This window comes from Culex pipiens, chromosome 1 (genome assembly GCF_016801865.2).
Source record: "Culex pipiens pallens isolate TS chromosome 1, TS_CPP_V2, whole genome shotgun sequence".
NCBI lineage: Eukaryota > Metazoa > Arthropoda > Insecta > Diptera > Culicidae > Culex > Culex pipiens.
This window is the reverse complement of record NC_068937.1, coordinates 121294292-121301858: the sequence shown is the minus strand read 5'-3', so window position 1 is coordinate 121301858 and position 7567 is coordinate 121294292. Positions and strand designations below refer to the sequence as shown.

General features: G+C 32.2%; 1 protein-coding gene across 1 annotated transcript in view; it reads left to right on the top strand.

Annotated features, from left to right (window-relative positions):
• Positions 1-7567, top strand: part of LOC128092823 (uncharacterized) — an 81752-nt gene that overhangs the window by 34986 nt on the left and 39199 nt on the right. The gene's annotated exons all lie outside the window — the stretch shown is intronic.

Genomic DNA, 7567 nt, shown 5'->3' with positions numbered 1-7567 from the left:
TATGCTAATATCCAAAAAAGGGTTGACCAAGTTTTAAAAGAAAGGTTATTTGTTCAAGGAAAAATATTTTATGATTTATGTTTTATGTTTTATGTTTTATGTTTTATGTTTTATGTTTTATGTTTTATGTTTTATGTTTTATGTTTTATGTTTTATGTTTTATGTTGTATGTTTTATGTTTTATGTTTTATGTTTTATGTTTTATGTTTTATGTTTTATGTTTTATGTTTTATGTTGTATGTTTTATGTTTTATGTTTTATGTTTTATGTTTTATGTTTTATGTTTTATGTTTTATGTTTTATGTTTTATGTTTTATGTTTTATGTTTTATGTTTTATGTTTTATGTTTTATGTTTTATGTTTTATGTTTTATGTTTTATGTTTTATGTTTTATGTTTTATGTTTTATGTTTTATGTTTTATGTTTTATGTTTTATGTTTTATGTTTTATGTTTTATGTTTTATGTTTTATGTTTTATGTTTTATGTTTTATGTTTTATGTTTTATGTTTTATGTTTTATGTTTTATGTTTTATGTTTTATGTTTTATTTTTTATGTTTTATGTTTTATGTTTTATGTTTTATGTTTTATGTTTTATGTTTTATGTTTTATGTTTTATGTTTTATGTTTTATGTTTTATGTTTTATGTTTTATGTTTTATGTTTTATGTTTTATGTTTTATGTTTTATGTTTTATGTTTTATGTTTTATGTTTTATGTTTTATGTTTTATGTTTTATGTTTTATGTTTTATGTTTTATGTTTTATGTTTTATGTTTTATGTTTTATGTTTTATGTTTTATGTTTTATGTTTTATGTTTTATGTTTTATGTTTTATGTTTTATGTTTTATGTTTTATGTTTTATGTTTTATGTTTTATGTTTTATGTTTTATGTTTTATGTTTTATGTTTTATGTTTTATGTTTTATGTTTTATGTTTTATGTTTTATGTTTTATGTTTTATGTTTTATGTTTTATGTTTTATGTTTTATGTTTTATGTTTTATGTTTTATGTTTTATGTTTTATGTTTTATGTTTTATGTTTTATGTTTTATGTTTTATGTTTTATGTTTTATGTTTTATGTTTTATGTTTTATGTTTTATGTTTTATGTTTTATGTTTTATGTTTTATGTTTTATGTTTTATGTTTTATGTTTTATGTGTTATGTTTTATGTTTTTTTAGAGGTATTTATTATCGAGAAAAAAGTATTTAATAAAAAAATATTGTTGTGAACTGATAACGGTTAAACTTTATTCTCCATAATTGTGTTAAGCAATATGACAAAAATATAAAGTGTTCTATTGTGGTTTGAGAAACTGCAAATTATAGATAACTGATTGATACAATTTTCCATGCATTTGTGAATTAAAATTATTTCAAAATATTTTTTGGCTGGACACTGTTTTAAACCCGACAAAAATGACAAAAAAAGATACAGGCAATACTCGCTTCCCTACCCTAACAATAAACAACCTTAAGATTAAAAATGCATTTATATTTGAATCCATAATTAAATTAAATTTTGCATCATTACACTTGAAATAATACCCCATCAGCTTCTCTTAATTGAAAATAATCCGATTCTGAATGAATTACAAATGCACTTCACTCTCAGAACAAAAGAGTCCCATCTGCATTTGACGAGCACTCGTAAAACCAAATTTTCGTTTGCTACAACAAAAAAAACCCACGCGAAAAGAGAAACCCTTTCTTGCCGTTTCAAAATTTCGCGCCCCAACTTCAGTAACTGCCAAGTCATCAAATGCAGATTTTCCACCTCGGCGACGAACCCTCGGAATTTTTTTTCATCTTTTTGTCCAATGGATCAGATTAATGCCCCGGCAAAGTGCAATCAAAAAAGAGTTAATTTCTTTTTTCCTGTAAAGTCCCATTTTGCTTTCTAACGCTTATTGCTATTTTAAGTTCGTTTTTTCGCCTGATTTTAATTTTTCCTTTTCCCTTTTGTGTCACCAAAAGGCGGTTCTTCAGTAGGGACAAAAGTGACGAACAAAAAAAAGACAGTATCATTGTTGATAATTATTTTTTCCCCTCCCCCTTTTGTTCCCAACTGGAATCCTTTAAGGTGGAAAATCCTTTGCATCATCAGCACTTGGGGCGCAGTTTGAATTAAAAAATTACAATTGCAATAAAATTTTAGTGAAAAGGTGCTTGAAAACACTCGTTTAGCTTTTTTTTTTGCTGCCATCACTCAACGCCGTAACTGGAAAGGACACTAGATTAGAGTTTTTATTAGATTTTTCCGGTCTTGCGTGAGGAAATCAAAGCAACCTGTGGCGCGAACTGCTCGACCGTCCTGGCTTTGTGGGGTGGAAATGAATGAAATGAGGATTAATTTGAATGGCCACGGTTGGTTGCACTCTCGGCGAACGGATTTGTCCCTTTGTCTGGAAAACACATTCTCTTGGCCAACTATGCCGAGCATGTCATTAATCATGTTTGATGGTCATCGTCAAGGTTGGCGTTGGCTTTTCCTGGGAAATTGGATTCTTCTAGTGGACAAGTGCAATTGATTGAGGCAGTGGTTTTCAAATCAAAAAGGAGTAAATTACCAATACGGGATAAAATAATATGATAGTAAAAAAAATAATTTAGCAATAAAACCCCACAATATTTTCTATGCTTTTAGTACTTCTGAAAGTTGATGTGTTTTTACAATAAACAGTTTGGAAAAAAAACAAAAAGAGATTTTCAAAAATACTCAGTGCATAAATTCGAATCATCAACTTTATTGAAGCTAAACTAACTCAGCAGTAGTGTAAGCTAAGTTTAGGTTGTTCAAAAAGTATTGTTTATTTTTATTTTCATTTCACTTTTATTTTAATGAGAATTGAACTTATTAGACTTATCATAAATAATTTAAGAGACTCTAGGCAACAAATACATAGTTCGATCTACAAATAAAAAAAAAATAGAAAATTACATGAAAATTTATCATTATCAAATCAACATTAATCAAATATTTTGTTACGCTTTTCCTTCGTGGAAATATTTTCAAATTTAAGAAAAAAACATAATCAAAAGGTGGAAAACCACTGACAAATCCAACTGTCCTGCCACGTTCCACCACAACTCGTGACTCATTCCGCTTTCCATCAAAACATAAAATCGATCAACTATTTCCCTCCGCTCTCCCCCTTTCCATCAATTGTTCGCATCGTTTGTATTCATTCGTTTGTAATTAAGTGGAAAACTCTTTCCCTCACGGGTGACGTTTGTCCCTGGCGTCGCAAAACAGAACATCTCATCAATTTCAGCTTCAGCTCTCCGGCTGGCCAGTTGCAGTTTTTCCATCCCGTAACGAAAGCGAATTTGATTACGAATGCTCGGACCAAAAAGTGAAAGTTTGCCGTTTTTCCGGACAAATTCGCTCGTCGGTCTCTAATCGAGAAAGGAAATTAGCTTAGCTAAACAAAAAGATTGATGTGTACCTTTTTCTTTTCCCCTCTTTTTTTCCCAGGGAGTTGAAAACTCAAATGGTTATTGATCACTTTTGCGGTTAGGAGGGAATCGTATAAACATACAAAAGTTTGTTGGGCTTGAGCTTCCCTCTCTCAGTTCTTGTTTCCTAACATGAGTGTGTGTGTGTGTGGAAAGGCTTTGAAAATACAAGAGAATTGATTTGATTGGCCTTTGATCCTTGCTTCAAGTGGCTTTTGTGATTGCGATTTGGCAAGGGAACTGGAAATTGGAGTTTAAATTTGCGTGCGCGCTTGAGGCAACTTATCGGTCAACAACGTTCAGTGGGTTTACCGGTTTGTTGTGCAATCAATCTACCTTGAGAAAATTTGAAAAAATCTTGATTTAAATATGAACTTCTTTCTAAGACTCAAGAAGCAATTTCGGCCGTGCACTAAAACCATCCAAACATTTTAAATCTGTAGCTAGACATCATTTCTCTCTCTGACTCCTTTGCCAAGGAGTTTTAGTATGTTTTAGGAAACTTTTCTTATATTAAGTGAGCCCACAGTTTATGCAATAATTCCATCAGCATGAACTAGTGTGTAGTGTCACACACAGCAGAAAGGAAAAGGCAAACTCTGTTATGTAACCAAATTGAACTTACTTTAACATAATTTTTCAAAAATAAAGCCAAATTTAACTAAAACCAGATTTTCTGTTCAAATTGGTATCATCCAAAAAGTTGTAAGCATATATTTCAAAAAGACTATAAAGTAGGATGTAACAAAACCACACTTTTTTGCGGGCATTTCAGGGGATGATCCCCTAGGTGTACTGAGTCAGGATGTAGTAAAAACAGTCAATATACAGTCATGTATCAAACTTTGACCGTTGTACGCTGGATGTTTTCTCGTTGCTATAGTTACGACCCAGTTTACGTCGCCTGGCCCAGGATGCGCGCGTTCAAAGAATGTGTTGCCAATACTAATCAAACAAATTAATGGCAAAAAGTTTTTTTATTTTCAAATCATTGTACAAGCAGTACTAATTATCAAATCTCTTCGCAGTCTTCGGCAAAGTTGTACCCTGAAACACAATCTATAAGCTCATGAGGTTTTTGAAAAATCCAAAAATCGTTGAAGGACTCAAAAATGGCAAAAACCAAAACGCACCGATTTTACGGGTTAAATCCCATTTAAACTTTGAAGCCGGAGCGCCAGGTCCTGTCGCAACCAATCGGGCTCATATTTGGGATTCTGACTCAGTACACCTAGGAGATCATCCCCTGAAATGCCCACAAAAAAGTGTGATTTTGTTACATCCTACTATAAAGCAAAGTCATAACGTCATGATTCGAAATCCGGACACTTAGTAGCATATCATTTTTGTTATAGCTGGCAAAAAATCATGTAATAAGTTAGAAATGTAGAAATATCATCAGGATGTAGTAAAAACAGTCAATATAAAGAGAATGCATGCAAAATATGTCTTTTCTAACCATTTTTCCTCAGAATTTCCAAATCAAAATGACTTGTTGTGCTTCGAATCCCGAACACTGATGAATGTTGATTCGAAATCCGGACACTCGATTTTACTTATGAATCGCACACATTTGGGCCGAAATTTTAGTGAATGTTATTGTTTAGGTCTCAAATAAGATGTTAACATCAAAACAATCGATATTTTGTATAAAAAATTGCTAGAATTTAAGAAAACCAGAACCAAAAATTTCTGCTTTGCCTTCCCGGTGCTTCGGACGCCTATGAAATATTTCAGCAGAAATGTTTCACAGTTTTGGTAATCACATGATTTAATTTAATTTAATTGTTTTAGCATTGGCCACAGCGTACAAACATTTTTGAAATGAAAGTTGATGTTAGAATTCATCAAACAACACAGTTTAGACAATAATTATGGGAACTTATATCCACATAATTGATAAAACAAGATTAAGTGTCCGGGTTTCGAATTCGAATCATGACGTTATTTCAAATAAGTAGCTCATTTTGTATTTGATTTTTTTTGTCACACACAAAAACTTCAATTAACGTCATGATTCGAAATCCGGACACTTAGTAGCATATCATTTTTGTTATAGCTGGCAAAAAATCATGAAATAAGTTGGAAATGTAGAAATATCATCAGGATGTAGTATAAACAGTCAATTTCAAGAAAATGCATGCAAAACATGTCTTTTCAAACAATTTTTCATCAGAATTTCAAAATTAAGATGACTTGTTGTGCTTCGAATCCCGGACACTGATAAAAGCTGATTCGAAATCCGGACACTTTTGCTTCGAATTCCGGACACTCGATTTTACTTATGAATCGCACAAATTTGGACTGAAATGTTAGTGAATGGCATTCTTTAGGTCTCAAATAAGCTGATAACATCAAAACAATCGATAGTTTATATAAACATTTGCTAGAATTTAAGGAAATCGTAACCATAAATTTCTGCTGTGTCTTCCCGGTGCTTCGAACGCCTATGAAATATTTCAAGTGAAATGTTTCGCATTTTTGGTAAACTTTTAATTTTATTGTATTTAATTTTTTTGGCATTAACTACAGCGTTAAAACAAACTTTAAATGAAAGTTCATGTTGGAGTTCATCAAATAAAACAGTTTTGGCATTCATAATGCGAACTTATATTCAAATAATTGATAAAACAAAATGAAGTGTCCGGGTTTCGAAGCGTCCGGGAATTCGAATCATGACGTTATATTCCAAAATCCTGTTGAGCAACTCTCTACGCAATCGACCGATTTCGACCATTTTTATTTTTTGTATTTTTTTATTTGGCTCAAACTTTGTGGGGGCCTTCCCTATGACCAAATAAGCTATTTTGCGTCATTGGTTCATCCATACAAGTCTCCATACAATTTTGGCTGCTGTCCATACAAAAATGGTACGTAAATATTCAAACAGCTATAACTTTTGAGTGAATTTTCTGATCAATTTGGTGTCTTCGGCAAAGTTGTAAGTTTTGTTGAGGACTATTGAGAGAAAAAAATAGGTAGATGGAAAAAAATTGCAGATTTTTTACTTAATTTTTTTCACAAAAACTCGATTTCCCAAAACACGTATTTTTTAATTTTCGAGAATTTTTGATATTGTACGATCAGTACCTTGCTGGCTCAACGACCGACGAAATTGGCGGCGGGCCAGATGCGGGCATAAAAATGTCAAAACCTCTTCCCCCCTCACTTCGTTTTACCATCCAGCTGCGCTTTGTTGACAAACAAATGTTGCACGCGGTCGCATGATGGTGGCATCGAGCCATAATTAGGGGTGATAATGTGGTTAAAAATGAAACTTTTTTCAAGAAAAATAATATTTTACGACTGAGTAAAAAATTTGCGGGCATGGTCGAACAATTATCACTGATGTCGGAGAAGTGATTAATAATCAAAATTTTAATCCATGATTTTCCTTTAAATTGAACTTTTTCACACGACCGTTTCCAATGACCGTGAGAAGATGCCAGAAAATCCAGGTACCAGCTAAATCCACAATATGTTTTAGGGGACAAACATTCGCAACTTTTGTGCCATAGAGAAACATAGTCGAAAAATCTGCCGCCGAGTTATGAAATTGTCCGATTTGCCATGTTAAAACATGTAACATTCGTGAAATTTTCCGATCTTTTCGAAATTTTTTTTTTGAAAATTTTTAAATCAAGACTAACATTTTAACATTGAAAATCGGACCATTAGTTGCTGAGATATCGACATTAGAAAATGGTGGGCTGTTTGCGTGAGACTTAGAGAACTTTAATTTTCGTTTGTTTCTCTATGGCTCAAAAGTTGCGGATTTTTGTCCCCTAAAACATATCAAAAAATCTCGAAAATCAAAAAGTACGTATTTTGGGAAATTAGGTTTTTGTGAAAAACACACCCAAAGGAAAAATATATCTCAAAATCTGCAACATTGGATTTGCTGCAGAAAATGTCATATTTTATAACATTTTTTGCAGCAAGCCCGTAGATCATTTTTGCCCGCGTGTAAAAATTTCAGCGATCTGCAGTTCTCACCAACACATATAAAGCTGGCCCGTCCCCGAGCAACACTCCAAAGAGAAGCATATGTTGGTGCTCTTTCACTCACTTTTCATCAAGCGTCCATGGCGCGGTGGTAGCGTGTCGGA